This window comes from Lissotriton vulgaris, chromosome 5 (genome assembly GCF_964263255.1).
Source record: "Lissotriton vulgaris chromosome 5, aLisVul1.2, whole genome shotgun sequence".
In the NCBI taxonomy this organism is placed as follows: domain Eukaryota; kingdom Metazoa; phylum Chordata; class Amphibia; order Caudata; family Salamandridae; genus Lissotriton; species Lissotriton vulgaris.
In genome coordinates, this window is record NC_141693.1 from 1,345,499,999 (window position 1) to 1,345,525,612 (window position 25,614).

At 45.9% G+C, this 25,614-nt stretch overlaps 1 protein-coding gene across 2 annotated transcripts in view; it reads right to left on the minus strand.

Moving 5' to 3' along the window:
• LOC147712575 (bile acid receptor-like) overlaps window positions 1–25,614 on the minus strand; it is a 632,915-nt gene that overhangs the window by 96,650 nt on the left and 510,651 nt on the right. The gene's annotated exons all lie outside the window — the stretch shown is intronic.

The window sequence follows — 25,614 nt, forward strand, 5'->3', positions numbered from 1 at the left end:
CATCCCAGTTTCATCAGTTGGGGGTAGAGGTCGGAATGAGTGCAGCTTAGGTATTCTATGTGTCTGTTAAGCGGTAAAAGTGAGGGAGAGCTCACAATATGATCCAGTCTCACATGTAGATTGTGTTTGTGGAAGTAAAAGGAGTATATGCGGGCATCTGGAGTGTGGTCACATCATACATTTGTCAATGACCAGTGCACAAGCCAAGCGTTCAGGGCTAATGCATTCGAGGAGGCCGCTGTGCATGTCAAGGTAGGGAAGGAACGGTCCAGGACGGTGTCCAGGACCAAATTTAAGCTTCCCCCCAGCAGCCATAGAATCTCACTCAAGGGTGCGAGTGCTTGTGTGAGGCGATGTAAGAAGATGGTTTGGTCCACATTTCGGGTATATATGGACCCTATCAAAATGGTCTGACCATTTAACCGGCCTTTCGCGAGGACATACCTACCGACTGGGTCCGTCCTAACCTCCTCGATCGCAACAGTGGTCCTTCCCTGACCCATATCAGTGATCCCCTAGCATGAGTGGAGAAATTGATTCCAAACACTTGCCCTCATCAGGTCAGACGGAGTCGAGTAGCCTCTAATTGCATTATATGTGTCTCTTGTAGTAATGCTATGTTTACGGAGATTAAAAGAAATGCGTGGTACCTTTAGCCACTACCTGAAGTCGAGTTGGGAACAGTAATGAGTAGCACATCTCAAGGTCACAGAGGCTCCTCTTCACCAATTGGACTGATTCCCTACGCTTTTGCACTTGGGCAGTGTAGTCCGGGAACAGCATGAAGTGTGTTTAGCACATTTGTTTCTGGTGATTTCCATGTTTCTTACAGTATAGCATTTCTATCTGTAAAGTTTAGCAGTCTGATCAAGAATGGTCTGGTCCTCGCACCGGGAGGAGGCCTAAGGGATGGCACCCTGTGCGCAGGTTCCACCACAATTGAGAAGATTCTCCAGTAGCAGTTCTCTTATCCCGTGCTCCGTGTAAGATACCAGATGCTGGCCTTTAACATCTTCTGGAAGCCCCACAACACAGATATAATTGCGCTTTGACCGACCTTCGGCATCTTCTAGCCTCTCCTCTAAGGCATGGAGCCTAGCTGTAAGGCTGAGCAGAGTTGCCGTGTTTCAGCTAAAGGCTGGGAAGAGTTCAGCAAGTGTGGTTTTGTTGGACTGTACATTGTCGGCTAACTAGCGATGATCCGTGTGCAATAATGTAAAGTCCATGGCGGTCTATTTTCGATTCTTACCATGTACGGTTTTGTTCAAGTGATGTTTATGGAGCGAGGTGCCAAAAACAACATTTTGTGTACCCCTCGTGAATTCAATGTTCCATAGCGTTAATTTTTCTAATGGTGTGTTGTGGTAAATTAATCAACCATAGTATAAGTTGCACACATAAATACACACATAAATACACGTGGGAATACTAATTTTGCCTGCATAAAGCAATATAATTAACTAATTTGAATTGTCATTGTGATGTGAACTAATGCATAGTTTAAATATAAATAAATGCAGCATGTGTGTGCTTATTGTACACGTTTTTGTGCTAGAAAATCGCCGGATATGTAAGTATAAAACGCATTTATGTGGCTTACCTGCTAGGTAATAACTAATGGGAAAACATTAGTATGGTGGGAGGTAAACAGAAGGGCTTTAGTTCCTTGGATGCTTGATTCCAGTCTAGGAAAGACATGGCTTAATAGTTCGGGCTGGACTGTTCCCATGAGGCACAGGGTCAAGGCTGATTTGCATATAGCCATTGTCTGACCTAGGGTGGTGAGGAGTGCAAGAAAACTATGGATTTAGCCCAGATCTTTTGTACTGGGGTGAATGTGAGACATTGTTCTGCATTCTGTCCATCAACTGTGTTTTTTGCATGTGTCACCCCGAGTGGGCTGGGTATGCTCAGACGTGAGTCCCAGGCTCTCCACATCACTGGAGTCAAGCTATCCATGCTGAAGAAGGCTGACAGCCAGAAACCTGTCCTTGGAGGCTTGATTCCTGTCTAGGAAAGACATGGCTTGGTAGTTCGGGCTAGACTGTTCCCATAAGGCACAGGGTCAAGGCTGATTTGCATATAGCCATTGTCTGACCTAGGGTGGTGTGGAGTGCAAAAAAACGATGGATTTAGGCCCAGATCTTTGTACTGGGGTGAATGTAAGACATTGTTCTGCATTCTGTCCATCAACTGCTTTATGCTAGAGGTAAGCACTGCCTACTGGAAATACAGAGATCATGTATATAGGAGTAGGGATTTTCGTATGAATGCGTGTAAATGAAATTGCAATATGCGTTCTGGTGAAACTCTGGGATTGTCTCTAGGGGGGTAAAAAGATCTCTGTATGTGCTTTCCTGGAGAAACGAGTTCGTTATTGCCTGGTAAAAGGGTAAGGTAGAGGGTAGTGCTACTTTATCGATGGGTCTAAAATTCTGTGGAGATAAGCGTTGTCTACTCCATATACAGATTACTTGTGTGATTGAGAAAATTCTATCACTTTATTAGCGAAACAGGCAAATGGTATTGTTTTTTGTAAGTTACTAACTTATTTTGTAAAATCTCTCATAAATACAGCTTCTTAAAAAAACCCTGTAAAGGAGGGGTCAGTCGGCGCTGCAGAAGCCGTAGCGCTGGTGACGTCAAAAGTGTCGCGCTGGGATTGGGCCTAGTGACCATGTCAGAGTAAGAGCTGATAGGTTCATCACGAAAAAGCAGCAAAGTGATTTGTTAATCACTTAGAAAAACGTATCGTGTTCTAATTGGTGCGTTAGTGTAAACCGCGCTGTGATAGGTTGGTGTTACGGAACAGCAAACAGGGAAGTGCGAGATCTTTTGAAAGACAGAGGTTTACTGAAAACATGTCTTACTATTCAGAAGAAGAAAAGAAGAAACCTTCATGGTTTAAGAAATTAAAGAATGTATTTGCAAAAGGATAAGGAAATTGTGACAAGAGATGGAAAAATACTTCCTCCACCAAAAACACCCGCTTCTTACATGTTGTCATAATATGGTTACCATACATGCGTTTGGTTAGAGAATTGGGCAAGGTATACCAAGGATAATTGTGTGTTAGCTTTTCCTGAAGGTGGATCTTTTGATTTGGCAATTTTAAGAAATTTAAGAGACAAAATGATGAGGCTCGAGCCAAGACCTAGACCGACTCAATTTGAAGCATTGGTTGAGTGGGAAGATGAGATGCATGAGTTGGAGAGCGAGAGGTTAAGCAGGCATATCTTTGTACTGGGGTGAATGTAAGACATTATTCTGCATTCTGTCCATCAACTGAGATAGAGGTCGAGATTTATGGGGAAAAACGCATGAAAGTAGAATGCGTAGATGGAGAAATAGTAATAGTAAAATGTGTGAAGGCATGTATCCAGTTAGATTAATGGATGAATATGAGGGTTGGAAATGTACAGAAAAGAAAAAGAATATAGAGACAAGTAACCAAAGTTATGGTGAAAGTGAACCAGAGGATGCTGTATTAGAAGAAATATTAAATAGGAGCCCACCCCATATCAACCAGGTTCTTTATATACTCCGAATGCTCCAACAGTAGATTAAAGAAATAATGAAACCCCGAGACAATATTCAAGTTTAAAAGATGTGCCGGATAGAGTGGAAACCAGATATATTCCGAGTACTCCAGCTGTGGAAGCTAGAATTACAGGTACTCCTGTACAAATGAATGATTCGCACAAAACTGTGCGAAGTAATGAAACCAAAAGTGATGTGCAACCAGATATTTCTGACTATGAACTGCACATGAACTGATTCAGAACCTTACTAAAAACATGGAAGCAGTAACTGTCCCTGTAACGATAGGGCCTGTAATACCAGTGTTCGAAAATCAGAGAATAAAAGAGCCAAGCTTGACAATTCCGTTACAACAAATTTTACAGAAAGTACAAGAAAATATTTATCCAGATTTATCTGAGATAAGACGAAATATTAATGTGAATCCGCCTGAATTGACTTTTATTCATAGCCTATCATACAGATATACGATTGGTGCAGAATCTGATTCTACAACGCCAGAGAAAAGTATAGATAAAACAGATTTAACGCAAACACCTGTAGGACCATCAGAAAAAGAATTGAGTGACTGGATTAAAACTTTAAAATTAAAAGACCAGGAACCAAAAGTGCTAGATGTGCCAAAACTAAAAGTAGATATGGAAGAATTAATTATTGGAACGATTGGAACAGATAGACTAAACACGTAACAGGATGATGAAGTTATGTTTATGTGTAAAAGCATAACATGGAAGGCCAAAACAGTGTATTATCAGTTGGAAGAATTAGCAAGTGAATTAGGAGTGGAATTTTCCAAATTTAAATCATTGAGGAAATCACATAGACAGACCGCCCAGGATATAGCGGCATAGATTAGCAAATTTAGCGGCACAAAAATGGAAATTTAGCGGCACAAATATGGAAATTTAGCGGCAATTTTGCAGCATTTTATGTGGCCATTTTTCCTACAACAAACACAGATATCTTAGTTTTTTTTAGTTATTTAACAACATGAAGCTATGTATATTTGGTTTCTTTACAATGTAGACACTTTGTTTCCCTCAAGCGTGTGCTTCACAATTATGGGCTGCTGCAGTTTCACAGCAAATCTACAACTAGGAAGGAATATTTCTTTCCTGTCCATATTTTATTGTATCTTGCTTCCCGTCCCATCCTTCCCCTGTTGTTGCAACAACACCTCCTCACTGTACAAGAGTTTTTTCCAGCTAGTACTGCAGCCACTACGTCTGGTGCACTACGTGATTTTAACATGGCAGCTCCCAGTCTACCAACACATGAGTTGGTGAGCGCCCAATGCCTCTATACAATCTATTCCAATATGACGACAGCGGTTTTCTGAGTCAGATTGTTGTAGCACTCACCATGCATCTTCTCTTCGCTCCCCTCCCTCAAACACAGGCTCTTGTCACTACCTTTGGTAGATTTACCAAAGTGCCGTTATCCGGGAAAAATAAAATCATGCTTAAGAAACAGACCCTTGTTGAAGGGACCCCCATGCACAGACCCCGCGAAGGAGCTTGGAAAAGTGTGGGCTGTAACCGGGCCAGCTGTTGGACTTGTGACTGGGAGGAGAATGAGGGTGCGCCTGCCTTTGAGGGGCCTGCTGGTGGCCTGTGGCCTGCAGCTATGCCTGAGAAGGTGAGTTCAAAACCGGGGGTGGGGGTGAGGCGGGCCTTCCAGATTATCCCTGCCTTTTGATATTATACGCAGCAGAGCTATGAGTAAGTCAGTTATGCAGGGCAAGGCTCTGTGTTATATTCGGTGATATCAACATCATCAATCATCTCTGGTGGTTAATGGTTATTAAGCAGTAGCGGTCGGCAGTAGGTGTTGCTGCAGGGCTGTGACGTGGGCAGGGGGAGGGGCAGGGTGGGGGGTAGTAATGTATGGATTACGGAATTTTACAGGTAAATAAACATTTAAATGAATAAAACGAATTTTGTTGCGCGCACTGCATCACATTTGGTATTGCAGTGCACGCAACTAAATTAGTTTTATTTATTTAAATGTTTACTTACCTGTAAAATTCCGTAATCCATACATTACTACCCTGCCCCTCCCCCTGCCCACGTCACCGCCCTGCAGAAACACCTACTGCCGACCGCTACTGTATATTAAGAATAGATTTTTTATAATATCACAATGATCAAGATTTAAAATATGAATGTAATAAAAAGCAGTGCTCTTATGCAAATCTAAATTTTATCTACAACAGAGCTCAGAGTGAGACTGCTACTATTCAGAACAGAGCATTGAGTGACTCTGGTTATTACTGGCACCAGAGCTCTGAACGACAGCCATCTCACTGTGTCTGGGTATTATGAATAGCAGATATTTATGTGATTCTCGATCATTTTAACAGTCACTGCACTATCTATGGGCCTTTATATATAGCTATGATTGCATTATGTATTATCAAGAATAAAAACGTTTTAATGATAAAATACAGAAAGGACAATTCGCACATTGTTAGACACACCAACCAGACATGTAAAAAGAGACCATCATCAGTTGTGAAAATCATTACGCCCTGGCTGGGCTCAGAAGTGGCAGAGGTTGTTGCTGTGTCTGGTGATTGATTATCACCAAGACACACTTTTAATTGAGAATGTGATTTCTCTAAATGTCCATACACCACCAAACGCCCTTTTACCCCAATTTACGTACATATTTAGGCAGATGTGCTTCTAAATGCATTCCTGGAATTTTTTTTGCCACCACTATCTTTGAATATCACATCATCGTTATCCACTTCCAGGTCCTAAAGAGACAAACACTTGTGCTTAAAGGTTCCCCTCCCCCTTCCCCCTAAAAACTGATGCTGACGATTTTTAAAATTCCTGTAATTTTAGTGAACTGACACCACAGGCCAGCACCCCCGCTCTGAGAACTGACACTACAAGCCAGCACCCCCACTCTGACAAGGTGGTCAGCACCACTGCTTATGTGGTGGCCTGTAGTAGTGAGACCCCTTAAGAATGGACGGAGCCAGTAAAACGCGAGACTGTCTATCATCTCATTGATCTAAATAGTAAATCTGTGCTTGCCTTTAATTTTGTTGCAACATCTGTGGTGAAGCCCTGCCCTCAAGTGGCTGAGTAGCAGATGCACGCCATAGATTTTCCCAATATAAACTCTCCTTCTTCTATTTGATGCCGGAAATGGTGCTAATGTTACCTCTCGAGAAACCAGTCCTGGGATGGACGATTGGGCGATCCTGGTTGTTTGGTTCTCTGCTCTCAAGCCCGCACGCGCCGCCTTCTTGTTACTTCGGACCCCCCAGGATATAGCAGCTTTTGTAAAAATGCCGCGATTGCTACAAAAGTGCCGATTTCGCAGGCACTTTTGTAAAAAGTGACGATTTCGCAGCAAATCGCGAAATCGCGAAATCCTGGAGGGTCTGTATAGAGTGGATTTTGCAGAAAAAGATATTGAGAACATGAAAACTGCTGGGAGGTTAACACAGATAAAAGAATTGATTGTGCTGTTGGGAAAATGGGGAGATGTGAGCAAATGGAGGATTAAGTGGGCAAAGAAGAAAGAAGAAAATAATGATAAATCCACATTAGCTTTTCCGATCAGGGAAAAAGAGGCAGTAATAACTGATTTCCCCATGAGAGAGATACCTGGAGGAGGATATGTACATGTTCCTTGGACTAGACAAGACATATTGTCATTCACAAATGATTTCCCTAGGTTGAGAGAGAAACCAGTAGAATGGTATCGACAGGTAGACAGATTTGTAAAAGTGTCAAAAGTTTTATGGATCAATTTGGATGGATTGTTTGACATAGTGGTGCCAGCAGATTTATGGACAGAATGTAAAATAGCTGTAGACTGGCCAAGAGAAGAATTTGTTAGAGACAAAGTAACAGGAGCTCCATCACCAGATGAAATGCGGAAATATGAACAAGTAATAGTATGGCTGAAGAATAAGATACCTCCAAAAGAAACCGATTGGGTAAAAATAGACAGGACCACACAAGAGCCAAAAGAATCTGTACATTCATTTTATGAAAGATTGCTGTTAGTCTTTAAACAGTATAGTGGTTATGAGAAACTAAATGAGAAGGATATGAGCCACTTCATATACAGATTTGTGTATGGTTTGAGACCAGAGATTGGAGACATGATACATCACAATATGATAGGATGGCAGTCAGGTACTGTGGATGATGTTTTGAGAAAGGCAAAATATTGCAGTGAAGAAATTGATGCAAAGCAGAAAAAACTGAAAGAGAAAGCTATGTGGGCACAAGTAAAGGTAGCAGAACAACAAGTAGCGCAAATGGAGAGTAAGAATGCAGGGAATCAAGGAAATTTTAAGGGTAAACCTAAGTTAGTAGGGAATATTGATGAATTGAAAAAGAAATTACCCTGTTTTAATTGCGGCAAGTTAGGACATTGGAAGAAAGATTGTAAATGTCCGCAGAGAGTTAATACGGAAAATACTTCATTGAATTCGCAGGTGCAGTTTGAGGCAAATCGACAACAGCAACAACAGCAGATAGCAAATCAGCAAAGTCAGGTGCCACAACCGCCACTGCTAAACAGTGTAAACCAGCAGAGGTACTGTGCAGAGACAGGATTCAGTGAAGGTGAGCAGGTAAAAAGACCGCAAAGAGTGAAAGCGTGTCCTCAGTATTGGGTACAAGAAGAAGGTGGAAGTGAGTCGGATGGAAGTTTATGACGGTGCCTGAGAGTGGGAGAAGAGTGTGTGCTTGGAGCCACTCTTGAGGTAGATCAGTCTGGTCCATTTGTGAACGGAAAGGTGAATGATATAGAAATAACTTTCCTAGTGGACACTGGTGCTACCCGTTTTACTGTTAGATCAGTGGAAATTCAAAATCTTCCTCTCTCGGGCGAAAGCATCCAAGTTGTAGGTGTCGCTAATAGGCAGATACAAACTCCTCTGACAGAAGCAGTTGAAATAGAAATTGGGACTTTCAAAGATATGCATCGATTTGTGGTGTGCGATAGTAGTCCTGTTAATTTGTTACGAAGGGATATTTTGTGCAAGATGAACTGTGCCATATATTGTTCACCGGATGGCATAGAATTGCAGACCCCAGATGAGGACAGCTTGTATAAAATGACAATGCTCATGATGGAAACAGAACAGAAAAAGCTATTTCCTGTTTTTGACCGAGACAGGTTTCCTGTTGAACTGAAAGCGGTAGTGAAAGAAGAGGTATGGGATTTTACTGGAAAAGATATAGGATTGATGAAAGGTGTTGATCCTGTAAGAGTCACAATAAACGAAGGTGCAAGTTATCCAAATATTCCTTAATATAAGATGACTGCAGAAGTAATTGAAGGAATAACTCCAGTGGTTGACAAAATGATTGAGCAGGGAATATTGAGAGAAATAGAAAGCAGTCCTTGTAATTCACCAATCATGGGATTGAAAAAGCCTAACGGAACATTTCGAATAGTACAGGACCTTAGAAAGGTTAACAAAATTGTTGTCCCATGTTGCCCGATTGTTCCGAATCCAGTAGTGATTCTGTACCAAATTCCCCATGATGCAGAATGGTATACTGTGATTGATTTGTGCAATGCGTTCTTTACTGTTCCATTGAATCCAGAAAGCCAACCAATTTTTGCGTTCAGATTCCAGAACCGTATCCTAGCATGGTGTAGAATTCCACAAGGGTACACTGATAGTCCATCAATTATTAATCAGCTGCTAAAGAAATCATTAGAAAGCTTGAGCACGCCTGGAGAATCTGTGTTGGTACAATACATCGATATCTTTTGATTGCATCAAAAACCAAGGATGCATGTGTAACGGACACCGTAGCATTGCTGAATCATTTAGCAGAAGAGGGACATAAAGTGTCTCCATCAAAATTGCAGTTTTGTCAGAATGAAGTACAATATTTAGGACACCAGGGGCCATATGTAGGTGGCCCTTTTTCGGCGTTACCGACCGGTATCCAGCCATGTGAGATGTACGTAATAACGAATGCAATCGTTAATAACGAATCGGTGAAAAATTACCGATTCCTTATTTACCGAATCGGAAATACCGAAACAATGAATACCGAATCAGAATTAAAGAATCGGTAAAACCCCCAAGAATGCGATGTAGCAAACGTCGTTAACACCGAAAACGAGCAGAATCGGAAATAACAATCCGGTATTTACCACGTTTCAAGAGCATGTGGTTATGAGGTGCAGTGCATAAAAAGCGGCCCAAAATGCATCTGTGTGACCACAATGGCAGCCCTCTATGTCATTGCAAGGCGGCTACGCTTGAGAGCAGCAGGAGTGAGGATCTGGAGACGTGAAGAGCGGGTGTACAGAGTACGCATCACATTGTTCCAATTGACAGAAGCTGAAATCCATGAAAGATACAGACTGCACCCAGACACCATCCTGGACCTAATCCGTGACCTAAGACCCTATCTGGAGCATCAGACACCAAGGGCCCACGCTATCCCCACCCATGTCCAGGTACTCTGCTGCCTGCACCTCCTTGCATCAGGAAGTTTCCAGGGTGTGATAGCTGCAGTGGGTGGAGTGTCACAGAGCGGTCTATCCCGTTTCTTCCAGACCTTCCTGGATGCCATGATGGACAGAATGGAACATTACATTTCCTTCCCCAGTACACAGGCGGAGCTGCAGAGAACCAAGCTTGAGTTCTACCAACTTGCACAGTTCCCACATGTCATTGGATGCATCGATAGGACACATATACCCATCTGCCAACCTGCAGCAAGTGAATACATATACAGAAACCGCAAATCCACCCACTCCATCAATGGGCAGGTGATCTGTAATGCCAAGCACATCATTACTGACATCGTGGCCAAATTTCCCGGGAGTAGCCACGACGCCTACATCTTCCGTAACAGTGGCATCCATACACGTCTGCTTGCTGGCGAATTTGGAGACGGATACATACTAGGTAAGTACATGTGCCACACCCTGATGTACACCCTGCCTCAAGCTTTTGTTCACAGTAATCAATGCCAATTACTTCTTCACATAGTTGACAGCGCATATGCCCTCCGGCCTTATCTGCTCACACCATATCTCAACCCAACCACCCCAGGGGAGAGGAGGTACAATGTGGCACATAGGAGCACACGCAACGTGGTGGAGCGCACATTTGGATTGCTCAAAAGCAGATTCCGTTGCCTCCACAAAACTGGAGGTGCACGTCTGTACAGCCCCATGAAATGTTGCCAGATCATTGCTACATGTGCAATGCTGCACAATCTAGCCACAAAAAAAGGTACAGCAGTGGAACTAACTGACTCAGAGGACGAGGACGATGACAACCCTCAGCCAGAGCCCTGCGCAGCTGGTGGTGCAATTGAACATGATGGGAGACAGAAACGGGCAGAGATTACGTCAAACTTTTTCTGAGTGAGTAACGACACTGAGCCATTACCTGTTACATGTAAAGGTGTTTATTGTGCACACCTCCACTATAGTGAGCAATGTCCAATTGGACATGGGTTACATCACCCATCTCATTCATGAAAACAGCCATAGCTCCTTACTTCCTGCGTTCACGCGCTGCACGTCCACGTTCCCTTTCGACACTGTCTAGTGCGGACGATTGTTCATGTGCAGGCACGTTGCATTCACTACGCCTCCTGCATTCAGTGGGTGAGGGCGTAATGCGACCACGGCTGGTAGCCTCTTCACTGTCTCCCCCCCCCTTCCATTGTGGCCGCCTTAGCATTCTGCATGTGCTGTAGCACAGAGGTAATGGACACCATCCCCCTGGCCACATCCCTGCTGCAATGCGCCATCTCCTCCTGCATGGCGATGGACCTGCGACACATCACTGAAGTTGTAGTGGCCAGCCGGTTCACCGACTTGGTATAGGCCTGGAGCCTCTGTCTCTTCCCGCGCCTGCCAAGACGTTCCTGCTGAAGCTGGCTGCAGAGGTTGTCCACCGAGTTAGCTACTCTCTCCATTCCTGCACACAAGTTCTCACCCATAGCACTGATGCCCTTCTCCATCCTGTGCATATGCTTGTTCATGTGTGCCACCTCCCTGTGCATTGACCTCATCTCCCTCCATTGCAGGCGCTGGACCTTCAGCATGTTGCCTTCCAGTCCAGCAAACACACTGTCACCCTGCTTGGATGCAACTGGACTGTCCGGCCTTACCCTGCGGCGTCTTGATGTGATGTGGGAGCCATCGGATGTTGCACCAGCCCTCTCCCTGTGGTATCGATCAGCAATGGGACTTTGTTCGCCAAATCTGCCCTCCTCCTCCGACCCCTCCATCTGCTGGAGGCTGGGCACGGCATGCCTCCTGCCTGACTGTGGTGGTGGTGGTGTCGGTGATCGTCGCTCTGGGGACTGTGTGAGAGAGGACTGCGGCCCTCCCTGGCGCGGTGGTGATGGCTGTGCTGGAGGAATGGGTGGCTGTGATGGCGCGGTGCTTGTGGTCCCTGAGGACATGCTGTCATCCTCATGTTGGCTCCCCTCTGGCCTGGCTGTCTTGCCTCTGCTGGCCTCTGCTGCACTGCGAGGTGACTCGCCTGTAATAACACAAATGTACATGTACTCAATGCTCTGTCAGCAATGAAATTGCATTAAACAACATGCCTATTGTACACAGTGGTTGTCCTGACGTAGCCATTGCCTTTACCATGGTATTGTACTTGATAGCCTGACTGACCCAGTCATGTGTTCCCTTTGACTACATCACCCATCATGCATTGAAGGTAACCAGTAAGACATGGGGTCGAGTGGGTGTCCCTTTGCCACTATGGGGATTGGGGTTGGGGAGGGGGTAGCACAGCATGCTGGGCATGTTTCTTACCTTGTTTTCTTGCTGCTCGGGCGGAGCTGTCTGCGTCTCCCACGCTGCTCACACTCTCCGGCTGGATGGTGGACTCCACCATCAGTTCAAGTGGTGTTGGTGCTGGGGCTTGGCTTTTGCCTACACCTGTTAGGCCAGCCTGCCGGTGTCTCTCTGCCATCCTCTGTTTTGCTGCTTTCCTGATGTCGTACCACCTCTTCCTGATGTCCTCTATGGTGCGCTGGGTGACACCTATGGCATTGATTTTGTCACGAATGCCACTCCAGATTTGCCTCTTCTGTGACTCTGGCACTTGGTGGGACTGGGCTCCAAACAGCTTGTGATGCTCTTGGCTGACATCCTGGCTGAGGACCTCTAGCTCCTTGTCACTGAACTTCAGTTTTCGTTTTCTGTCACCTCCCTCCTTCTTGTACTGGCTTGCCATTTCACTGCTTTCGGGTTCTTCTGTATTGCTTCGTGGCTGTGTGGCTGTGTTGCTGCTGCCTCCTCAGCTCTCCTGGCTGACTGCCTGCCTGCCTCACTGTGTGCTCCTGGTCCTGTACACCTGGCTGGGTGTGGCCACTTCCTGTTTGTGAGGTAATTGGTTGATCAGGATTGGCTGATTATCCTACGTACGAATTTTTGAATTACCGAATCGGTTTTTACCGATTTGGTAATGGATTCGGTAACACCGATTTGGTATTTCATTGTTGGAGTTTTGATTTTTTTACCGATTCTTTCAGATTCGGTATTTAATACCGAATCTTAACGAATCGGTAAACTTTACCGAATTTTTATTTGCATCGCGTTTTACGAATTCTTAATACCGATTCGGTAAAATTCGGTATTAAGGAATCGGTATTCTCCTTTTACCTACATATGGCCAATGATTGCTAAAGGAATCAGACAAGTTACCATAGAAAGAATCAAAATGATACAAGGAATGCAGCCACCTAAAACTCAAAGACAAGTAAGAATGTTCTTGGGAATGGTAGGTTATTGTAGACAGTGAAATAGTAGATTTTCGTTGATAGCAAAACCATTACAGAGACTGACAAGAGCAGACATCAGAGACCCCATAGTTTTGACCAAAACAGAAATAGAAGCTTTTGAACAGCTGAAAACGGAACTGTGTGAAGCACCAGCTTTAGGAATGCCTGATTATGAAAAAGAGTTTGAACTGTATTGCAGTGAGCGAGAAGGATGTGCATTATCAGTGTTGATCCAGAGACATGGAAAAATGAGAAAACCAATTGTGTATTTCTCAGCTGTTTTAGACCCTGTTGCAAAAGCTTTACCAGGATGTCTGAAAGTGGTAGTAGCTACCAGTGTAAGTTTGGAGCAGAGTGAGGGAATTATAATGGGATTTCCTGTGAGGGTGTATGCACCCCATTCTGTAGAAATTCTCCTCACTAGAGCCAAGACACAGTACATGACCAATAGCAGAATGACCCGATATGAGAAAATAATTTTAGGAGCTGAAAATGTGACAATCAGCAGATGTGTGAACGTTAATACTTCCACATTGCTACCTGACACTATTGAAGCAGAAGTGAAAGGTTAGCTTGATCAAAAATGTTTGGGTGTTTTTGATTACTGCACAAAACCTAGATCAGATATCAAAGATGAGCCTTTACCTGAATCAGATTTTGTGATGTTTGTGGATGGATCATGCCTGAGAACAGAGAGTGGTATTTTAAGTGCTGCTTATGCCGTTTGTACAGGGGCAGAAGTGGTGGAAGCATCTTGTTTGAAAGGAATTCATTCTGCTCAAGTAGCGGAGTTGATTGCTTTGATACGAGCATGCGAATTGGGAAAAGAGGTTAATGTAACCATAGTGACGGATAGTCAATATGGCTACGGAGTTGTTCATGATTATGGACAGCTTTGGTCCCAAAGAGGTTATTTAACCTCTGCAGGAACACCTATTCAGAATGCTGAATTTGGAAAAACACTGATAGATGTGATTCAACTTCCTGAAAAAATAGTTGTAGTGAAATGTTCAGTGCACAAAAAGAGTGAGGATTACATTTCCAGAGGAAATAATTATGTTGATGCAATTGCAAAGCATTGTGCGAAAAATCAAATTTCAATCAATCGAGAAAAGCTAAACGAACATGTTCCGAGTCCTTTAATGCTAACCACTGTAGTTGAGACATGGCAGGAAGTGAAGCAGATACAGTGAAGGACTGGGTTTTCCTAAGACCCAGCGGTGCCAGGGACAACACCTGAAACCTTCGTGGGTTACCTGTTCCGGCGTACAAATGACAGAGACACGGGACACTTCCTTCGGCGTCAAAGATTCGAGGTTTATTTACTGCAGGGAACACAGAAGTCACAAGAAGTACATAGCATGTAGGTTCAAGGAGACTGCTTCGAATTGTATCTGTGGATTGCTCCTTTTATACAGTTTTTCGTCATAAGACAACATGGCAAACAAAAGGTTACAACCCGGTTCCCACAGTAAATTTCATAGGGGGTCGCTTTCATGTATTCAGGGCCCGGAACATAATTACAGTAGCATTGCCGGTTCCCAACTGTAAAAGTACATCTTCCCATCATTAGTGCATTCCGTTCGGCTGTAAACGAATCAAGGAAGAGTCAGAAACAGGTGCAGAGGAAAACGAGGATAGCGAACAGATTGAAAAGAGTGTAAGGGGGTGCTATCAGAAACACGATTGCAGGGATCAAAGGAGACGTGCCTTATGAATGCACAACTGAAACAATAGACCGGCACGGCAAGATGAGCCTCGAGCGGGGCCATCTGCCTTACAGTGTCATCCCCCTCGTCATAAAGACACCCTCAAAGGAACACGTGTCTTCCGCAAAAGTTTGGGAATCCCAGGGTCACGAAGCGGACAGTGTCTGTTCGCTGGCTACTTGAGGGCAAGAAACAAAATGGATGCCGTATCTAAAATGGAACCCGTGGGTTCAGATGAAGAAACCCACGAAACAGACAAACGGTTTAGATTAGCACAGCGAAAACGCGTACACCCACTAAATTCGTCATTTGCGGTTCATAGATACCAGACTCAACCATATTCGGGCGAGTCGAAAACACCACTTACAATTGTCACGGAACCTCAGACGCTCCTTTTGCCCTCATGTAGGCAAGCTCTAGTCGTAATCGGAATCGATCTCGATATTCATCAGTCCATCCAGATGTTGCTGTAACATTATTCTATCCATCAGTGCTTCCTTGGTAATAGGTGGCCGTCTTATACACGTCGTAGCACAGAGGCCACATAAGGCAGGACCACACTGCACACAAAGACAACACGTGAACAGAAATGTTACAACAACCCCAATGATCATCAGAATTTTCCAACCCCACGTCGACATCAGGCCCCAAAACCACCCTAGTAGCGTCCAATCACCTACGTCCACGTGTATGGACTCGGAGATCTTATGCAACTTCGAGATGGCTTGATAGACAGTTGGAGCGTTGTCAGGAATGAAAATGCAGCAACTCGAATGGATCACCTTACATACTCCACCTCTATGCGCAAGGACAACGTCTAAAACCATACGATTTTGTAACGTCATAAGCCTGTCAGTCTGAAGCTCTGCTGTAATGTTGCCAAGGGCACTTGCAGTGATATTAGCGGTCGATTCCACCACTCGAGTCAACTGTCTCAGGTTCCTACTATTGATCATAGGACCCCAAAACGGCAAGAAACCCTTAAAGAAGTCTCCTGCTTCTTGACCGGCAGTGTCCTCTTCGCTAATCACGCCTCTCACAACTCTGGTCTTGTGATAATCCGACCCAACAGTAAAGGTCGGCGGCAACAAATTCGCAATATAACATGTGCCTGAGAAGTCACGAGGCAACCATGTATATGCGCGGTCATAACAAACAAAGTATGTATCCTTGGCAGTCAAAAGAACTGGGGAAGAGGCCGTCGGCAAAACATACGTTTCGGTACAGGCACTCCTCCCGAGCTGAGCTCGCGGGCTTCGGCCAAGAGCTTTCAGACAGAAATTACGATGGGGTACGATCCAGATCGGAGACGAGCTTTTAAGCTGCCGATCACCCACTAACATGCTGTACTCGGCCTCACTCAGATCTCTGTATGCTCGCACCTCTTCCTCTGGGATAAGCGATGCGTCAAAGATATCCCTATCTAAATCGGCAATCGCTCTTGCCAAAGGCTTGTGGTACGGGCCAGGACCATGATCTGCAGTGCGTGGCTCTCGATGGGGGTAGGAATCTAGTGCGCTGGTAAAGGTATTGGTACCTTTTTGGTGTGGGTGGTGTGCACCCAATGCTTGCGGCCCTCCAAACGAACAGCGGTTCTCGTGGCGAGTAGCACTTGGAAGGGTCCAATAAACCTCGGCTCGAGGTTTCGCTTTCGGCCAAAATTCCTGGTAACTACCCAGTCTCCGGGTTGGAGCTGGTGGCCTCGACCCTCCGTCTGCGCCGGCAGTGCTTCAAAGACCTGTTGATGAATTAACCTCAGTTTAGCAGTCAGATCATGGAGGTAATCAATTAGCATTGGATATTCAAGATTTGTGAATGCACTAGGTCTAGGAACCCCCCAAATATTTGCAGGACGGCCGAACACAATCTCATATGGGCTGAGCCCTACTCGAGAGTGTACAGTCGCCCTAGTTGACAGAAGAGCCAGGGGCAAAGCGTCGGGCCACGAGAGACCAGTCGTAGCCTGAATCTTTGCGAGTTTTAGTTTTAGAGTACCGTTGTACCCCTCAACCAAACCTGCTGACTGGGGATGATTGGCGCTGTGGAGTTTTTGTGTAATTCCAAGGCCCTTACACACACTCTTCATCACACTCTTCATCACACTCCCCACGAACTCACTTCCGTTATCAGACCACACAATCTGTGGCATTCCATATCGAGGAAAGTATTCCTTCAGTAGGACTTTCGCTGTGGACAGGGCAGTATTATCTTTGAGAGGGTAAGCTTCAATCCATCGGGAGAATGCGCAAACCACAACTAAAACGTATTTTAGGTTATTACATCGCTCCATATGGATGAAGTCCAGCTGAATTACCTCAAAGGGACATGTAGGAGGAGCAAAATGGCCAGGGGGTGTAGGAGTGCCCTTGCCAGGATTGTACATCATACATATCATGCAATTCTTGACCAATCTCTCAGCACACTTAGCGATACCATCATTCTTCCATACGGGGGACAACAACTTGCAGATACCTTTCGCGCTAATATGTGACAAACCGTGTGCCATGGTCCCAACAGCTAGCACATATGCATCCGGCAACATCCACCTTTGATTCTCCGACAGATCAATCCAACAACCATTCGCATCCAACTTTCCTGTGCTCTCCTTCCACTTGGTCTTTTCAGTTTCGGTGGCCTCATTCTAAATCGCTTTCACACTTTCAACAGTATCCTCACACATATTAGTTTCTGCAGGCCACCTTACCGAACTCGTCACATACATTCTAGTTGCAAGATTTCTCGCAGTCTCTTTAGCCATCTCATCAGCAAACGCGTTGCCACGACCAACATCATCCATCACCTTACGGTGTGCACTACATTTAATAATCGCCACCTGCTTAGGCAATGTAAGTGCGTCTAAAAGATCGTTCACAAGCTGTCCGTGCTGGATTTTCGTACCATGTGATGTCATAAAACCTCTCTCTCGCCACAATCAACCAAAACTATGGGCAACACCAAAGGCATACTGGCTGTCGGTAAACACATTCACCCGCTTTCCTTTCGACAAAACACACGCTCTCGTCAAGGCAATTAGTTCTGCCGCCTGTGCAGAATTCTGATTCAGTCTCGCAGTTTCCACAACCGTACTCAACGTTACCACAGCATACGCAGTCGTCACATCACCATTCGGCAACTTAAAACACGAACCGTCCACATACAAAGTACCATCGGGTTCTTCCAATAGAGTGTTTTTCAAGTCAACACGACCCTTCGTTTCTTCCTCAGTTCGCAAATAACAATCATGTGGTGGTACCTCGTCTGATTCCATATTGGTTGGCAACAAAGTCGCCGGATTTAGGACATTGCAGCGCTTTATTTGAATATGACTTGCCAAAAGCGTCAACTCGTAACCGGACAACCTTGCGCTCGTCAAGTGTTGGGTTTTCGTACGATTCAAGAGAGTGTCAACTGCATGCGGAACCATCACCGTAAGCATATTATCTATGACCAATCCTGCAGATTGTCGGATGGACACCGCAGCTGCCGCTGTCGCTCTTAGACAACTCGGCAACGCTCTAGCTACTGGGTCCAAGGTTGAGGAAAAATATGCACATGGACGTTGCTTACCGCCAAATTGTTGCGTCAAAACACTCAACGCACAACCTTCCCTCTCGTGAACGTATAGTGTAAACGGCTTACTGTAGTCAGGAGTACCTAACACAGGGGCCGAACACAACGCATCACGCAATTAAGAAAAACATTTCTGACACTCTTCCGTCCATGGCAAAGGAGTTGGAACATCCTTGCACATGAGGGCTACCAATGGTTTCGCTAGCAATGAAAAATTAGGAATCCATTGCCTGCAGTATGACGTGATACCTAAAAAGGCACGCACATCTCTCTGAGTTGTTGGCACAGTCATCCGAGCGATCGCTGCAATTCTCTCTGGGGTCAACCTTCTTCCCTCCTTTGACAATAAGTGACCTAAATAGGTTACTTCTTGGCAACAATATTGCAGTTTAGAAGGTGACACCTTGTGATGTAGATCACAGAGATGTTGCAACAAAGACACCGTAGCAGTTTTGCAAATTTCTCGTGTGTCCGCAGCCACCAATAAGTCATCAACATATTGGATCAAGGCTGCACCAGCCGGTAACACAAACGCGTCAAGTTGACTCTTCAGGGCTTGGCTGTATATCGATGGACTCTCACAATAGCCCTGAGGAGCGCGTTTAAACCTAAAGCTGCGACTACCTAACGAGAAACCGAATAGGTCCCTGCTTTCCTCAGCAATCGGAATGCTAAAGAAAGCATTCTTCATGTCTATCACTGAGAACCAGGAAGCAGATGCTGGAATCAGAGTCAGTAAAGCCGTAATGTCAGGCACCACAGGGAACTGAGGAACCACAATTTTATTCACCTCCCGTAAATCAATGACAAAACGATAAACAGGAGGCTTAGATGGATCAGTGCGTTTCAGAATAGGTAACACAGGACTATTACACACGTTTCCCTGAGTCTCCTCGATAACATCTTTCTCGATCAAGTCATAGATGATCGCTAACAACGCTCGCTCACCATCAAGGGAGATACGATACTGGGGAATACGTGGTAATCGCACATTCGATTTCAATTGAACAGCATAAGGGGAGATGTCAAGCAGGCCCACCTCATTGGGACCTGTTGCCCACAAAGATGCAGGAAGAGAACTCAATTCCGGTGGGAGCTTATCAATTGACAAGTACATAGGAGAGATTACTCTCTCACCCAATGTAAGCTTTACTCCCGCAGGAGAACAATACAAAGTCGCATACAAACGTTTCAGCAAATCCAGGCCCAAAAGATTTTCACCACAACCAGTAGTCAAAATCAAAGGAGCTTTCAGCTCACGAGGCCCAATTGTGAGGGGCAAATGGCGAGAAACCGGATTGCTAACAGGGGTGCCAGAGAATCCAACGGAAACATTTGTTAAGCCAGACAAAGGTGCGCCAGGGAGTTTCGAATGCATGATGGAACTTTTCGCTGCACCAGTGTCCAACAGAAAAGGCTCAACTACGCCCGATGTGGCAACTGCGGCGTAAGACCCTCTCTGATCAACCGGAACTGATACTACTCCCTCTCCTTGTCTATGGCTGTCCTAGTAATTACCGTCATCAGTACCCTGATCGACGTAAAAATCGTCCACATTGTACTGTGCGGATCTACCTGACGATGAACCACGCTGATCAAAACAATTATTGGAATCAGAGGAATTATTAGAACGCTCATTTTGATTCTGAGTAACACCACGACCTCTACCTCGTGAAGCCTGTTGAGGACCACTACGACCTCCTCTAGATGAATTGCCATTATTTCGATCGCACAAAACCGGACAATCAAATTTCAAATGACCCTCACCTCTACAATAGGCACACTGATTGTACCCAAGCATAGATCACTGTGAAGAAAAATCATTCTGGGATTGCGGCCTAGCGGGTTGCGATTGCGATCTATTCCGTTGTTGAGAATCATTTTGATTCGAGCGCGGAGGATACGCTTGTTGCAACAAAACTTTCGTTTTGAGTTCTTTCGTCTTTTTATCTGCACGATCTTTTTCCTCCTTCTCTCTATTTTCATAATATTGAGCCGTGGCCAATATCTGAGCAGCGGTCGAAACAGCCCACGCACTTTCTGAATTTTTTAATTTGTTGCTAAGTTCAGGCAACAAATTCGATACAAATTTATCCACAAACAATCTCTGACCTCCCTCAGTGCTCATATCTTGACCACTGTGATCGATGAATGCCTCCTCAAATCTCGTAAAGAAATCGGAGACACTCTCGTCCTTCTTTTGCTTACAGGCAGACAGTTTATCCCAGTTAACTTTCATTGCTGGCATAAGTGTCTTCATGAGGGTAATTATTCTTTGGGGAAGATCAGTAATGAGCTGTTCAGGCTTTGCCCCACCAACTTGTCGTACGTCAGCCGCCACAAGAGCAGCCCAATCACCGCCTAACTCGGCTGCGTGATTCTCTTGACGAATTTTCGCCCAAACCGGTTGCGGTACGACATTACCAAACAACATATCAATGTCGGCAAGGTTCATGATCGTAGCATCCACTAGTTGGGACAATTCTTTATAGTACCCTGCAGGATTTTTGCGAGGGTCAGGCAAAGTCTGCTTAACCTGCAAAACTTTTGATCGTTTCCATGGAAGGTGTATCCACACTCTCTGGAAGTGTGGCGGAATAGCAGGATTAGCGTTCGGATCACCTAGCATCCACACTGGCGGAACTTCACGCATGGGATACTGACCAGGCGTCGACATCCATTCCTCATGTTCGTCTTTAAACAATGCACGAGGCATCACAGTGGGACGAAAAGATCGTAGATGCTCGACAGCACGTCGAACATTGCTACCCACAATCATACCACTCGAAAACTGAAGCTGAAGTTCAGTTACAGCGGTCAGTACATCATCTGCCGCGTCAACTGATATCTCGTCACGTAAGAGTTTGCACATTTCTTCAAACACAAATCTCTGTGTTGGCTCATTAAATTGGGAGAAAGTATCAACAACTATGCGTGGAGGATTCTTAAGAGGATACCTAATCCAATTTTTCGCCATTTTAAATAGCGTATCACGTTCCCTACCGCCAGGAAGCTGACTCCGTCGTTGGGGGGCATCAGAATCAGCAGACCCAAGAATCGGTCCAAGAGGAGAGTAAAAGTTAGCAACAATATTAGGAATACGTCGCCGAACAGACGGGGAAGAGGAGAGAAGTAAAGGGGTAACAACAGGAGGACCAAAAACAGGAGGAGAAGGAGCAGTAGGAGTAGCCACTAGGGTGGAAGTAGCGGGAACAGTAGCTTGAGAAGGTATAGACGGTGGAGCAGTGGGGACAGTAGCAGGTAGAGGAATAGGGACAGAAGGGTTCGCAAAAACAGGACCAGCGACAGGCTGATTAACAGCTGCCGGAACAGCAGGTTGAGAAACAGGAGGATCACGGGAGCTGTGGTATCCTGTGCATATGGAGGTGGCGACTTCAGTAGATAGGACAACAAAGGGTCCTCTACTGCTTCCTCTCCCTTCTTATCCGTACCCGTCGGTAAAGCGGGATACCATTTATCCACTGTCATACGTTGTAATCTATCAAAAATTTCCTTTTCCTTCTCTTCTTTGTCTCGCTGAAACTGCTCTGCATTTCTCATCGTTGTAACGATACCTTCTCTCTTATTACGTTTAAGCTGCTTGATTTCTTTCTGCTTGGCTTCTTTACGCCATAACCGAAAGGAATCAAACATGGCCGGCCTTGCTTTCTTTTGAAACAATTTAGCTTCAAGATTATCTAAAATTAGGGTCTCAAGACTACCATGAGGTGGCCAACTAAGGACACCGTCATCTTTAGTGTAACGAACCCAGCAATCATTGAATGCGATAGGACCCACACCATGGCGACTATATAATTCGTAAATTGGAGTTCCAACTGGAGGTATCGGACATGAGTCCTCCAATCGGGAATCCGCACCACAACCTCTAAAGCAACTGAACAAAGTACTACGGCCAGGCATCGTGCACACTAACCGAGTTTCACAAACGTCAAGAGTTATTGGATTACAATGTCCCTGCAAAAATGCAAAAACCCTCGGTTTTTGGCGACTGCAGACGTCAAATAGAACAACTAAGAACAAAATACGAAGAACCACAAATGCAATGGAACCATGCAACAACTAAGCACCCACAACAACTAAGGATTTTGGGAGCGACCCACAAATACTTTTTTTTTTTTTTTAAACCTTTTTATTAGTTGCGTTCAACACAGCATAACATGACAGTGACAGCATCTGCAATCCAATACAGCAATCAAAACGGTATCATCAGGAGAGGATTATCAGCTTCATATGGCCCAATACAATATAGACATAGTGCAATGTGTACACAACTGTGACATCGGAACACAGGGAACAGCCCCCTGTCCATAGTAAAGGGGGTAAAAAGGATGAAGAATTCTCCCCCCCGGCTGCAGTGAGGCATAAGGACAGGCCAGGAGTGGCGGTAGCAGCCCTTTACATCAATCCCCTACCGGCTGCAGTCGGTCCTGTCAGTCGGCTATGTCCCAATGTGATGCGGTGCCCCATGCGTACCTCAAGTGTGTATATCCACGCTAGGCAGTTCATCTAATGTCCAGTGCGGAGACGACCGGGTCTTACCACATAGCCAATCCGTGCGAAGCGGCCCTCCCCCTCAAGTGTCGGCGGCAAAGTAGGCCATGTATGGCTATCAGTGTGTGTGTACACCATCTGTATCCCAGGTAACGAAAGAGTGTGAGAGGCCCCAACCCTAAGCAATGTCACAAGGCCTTTGGGTAGTCCCAGATCCCTTACCACCAGTGGTCTCCCTCGCTGGCACAGCCACCCGTCATGTGGTAGTCGGTGTGAATGTCCCCCCACAATGTATGTAGTGGTATGGTGAGTGCAACACACATTATCAATACGCTCATAGGCCCGGGACCGGCTCGTCATCTCCAGAGGAGTCGCTAAGTGTCGCCTGGGACAGCAGGTACACTTGCAAGGGAGACCAAAAATCGTTAGGCTTGCATCGGGCAGGCAGCAGTTCTGCATAAACGCCGTGTTGGTCCTGGCAGTATGTGAGGTCGTCAAGCCACTCCTTAAATTTAGGCGCTCTCCCCCTACCCCACCTACAAGCTATTCTCCGCTTAGCCAGTAGCAACGCAAGGTCAACAAATTTGCGGTCCGGCTTGGGCACAAGCTTGGTGTAGCCTAGCAGCATCACTATCGGCTCCATGGGCAATGGGCCATCAATCATTATTTGGAGTGCGGCGTGTACCTGTTCCCAGTACGTTTGTATCGCTCCACATTCCCAGGCCAGATGGAGGAAATCCGCGCCGCTCGCCCGGCATCTAGCACACCTGTCATCCTCTGAGAGACGAAACCGAAGTTTCCTGACTGGGGTATAATAGTAGCGTTGCACAAACTTATAATGAATAATTTTCAGCCGGCAGCTGGAAGAGACTCTGGCCGTGACAGAGCAGCAGTAGCTCCACTGCTCATCAGTGATCGCTGAGGGCAGTTCAGCGTCCCAGTTTGTCCGAGCCTTCGGTAGCGTCAGCGGGCGCTGCTCACGCATAGCGGCATACAGTTTAGACACTAGGTGCTTGCCATCTGATACTAGCATGACATGCAATGGTAGTACCGTCCCAGGTTCGTCCGGAAAGTTGGGAAGTATGTCCCGCATACCCTGCCGGAGCCTGATGTAGTAAAACGCCTCCATAGGCGTCGGGGGAGTATTCTGGAATAACCGTCCTGAAATAGGTCACCCCATGTACTAAGGTGTACGCGTTTGCACATGGATTGGAATCCGTTTTCCTGTAGGAGTGAAAGTTTCGGGTGGTATGCAAGGGGCAGTGCCGGGGAATAAAGCATGGGGGCGTCCAGTAGTTTAGTCACTCTCCGCCAGGCGTCAATAGTGCAAGTTACAGTGGTGGCAGGCGTCTCAATATCCCCAATCAGTCCCATCAGCATGCCTCTCAGCGGGAGCGGATGTACGACCCAGTCCTCAGCAGCGACCTGTGGCATGAAGGGAGCGGGGTGTACCCAGTAGTATGAGTGTTGAGCCTGAGCACTAACAAAGTATAATTCCATGTCGGGTACATCAAATCCGCCCTTATCGTATGGCTGCGTCAAGACCCTCCAGCTTAAGCGTGGCTGCTTTCCACCCCAGAACAGGCGCAGAAGCTCAGACCGGAGCCGTTTAAAAAAATAGGCCCCCGGGTAGTATGGAATGTTTTGAAATAGATATAAGAACCGTGGGAGGACGACCATCTTAATTAGGGAAGCCCTTCCCGCCATTGAGATCGGCAGGGCCCGCCAGCGGGACACATTATCCGCTAACTGCGAGATAGCCACCCCGTAGTTTGACCGGATAGTTTCTTCTTTATCGAGCGACACCTCTATGCCCAGGTAACGTAGGTCAGAGCTGCACCATTCCAGGGGGTAATCCAGCGGAAACCTGGCCACCGACGCCGTTAGGGGGAAGAATTGCGACTTCTTCCAATTTATATGTATCCCGGATATGCCACCAAACGCCACGAACTCCCTCAGTAGCGTATTAAGGTGTTCTTGTGGGTGACGCACGTACAGGGTAACGTCATCCGCGTAAAGTGAGATACTTATCTGTCGTTGATGACAATTAAAGGCACTGGCCTTGTGTAACTGTCGCACTCTACAAGCCAGTGGTTCTATCGCTAGGGCGAACAGTAGGGGTGACAGGGGGCAACCCTGCCTGGTCCCTCTCGTGATCGGCAATTGTGTCGAGAGCGCCCCATTGATGACGACCCTGGCGACCGGCGAAGTGTAGAGCAGCTTCACCCAGGCAACAAAGATCCGGGGAAACCCCATTCTGTTCAGTATAGCTAGTAAGTAACCCCACTCCACTGAATCGAACGCCTTGGTGGCGTCCAGGAACACAGCAGCAATCGGCAAGTCAGGTGATATAGTAGGTATGAGGGAAAACAGTGTGCGCAGGTTATGTGATGTAGCCCTCCCCGGGACAAAGCCAGATTGGTCCGGCAGCACCAAGGTGTTCATAAGGAGGGACAACCTAGTCGCCAGCACTTTAGCAAGGATCTTTGCGTCGCAGTTTAGTAGCGACAGGGGGCGAT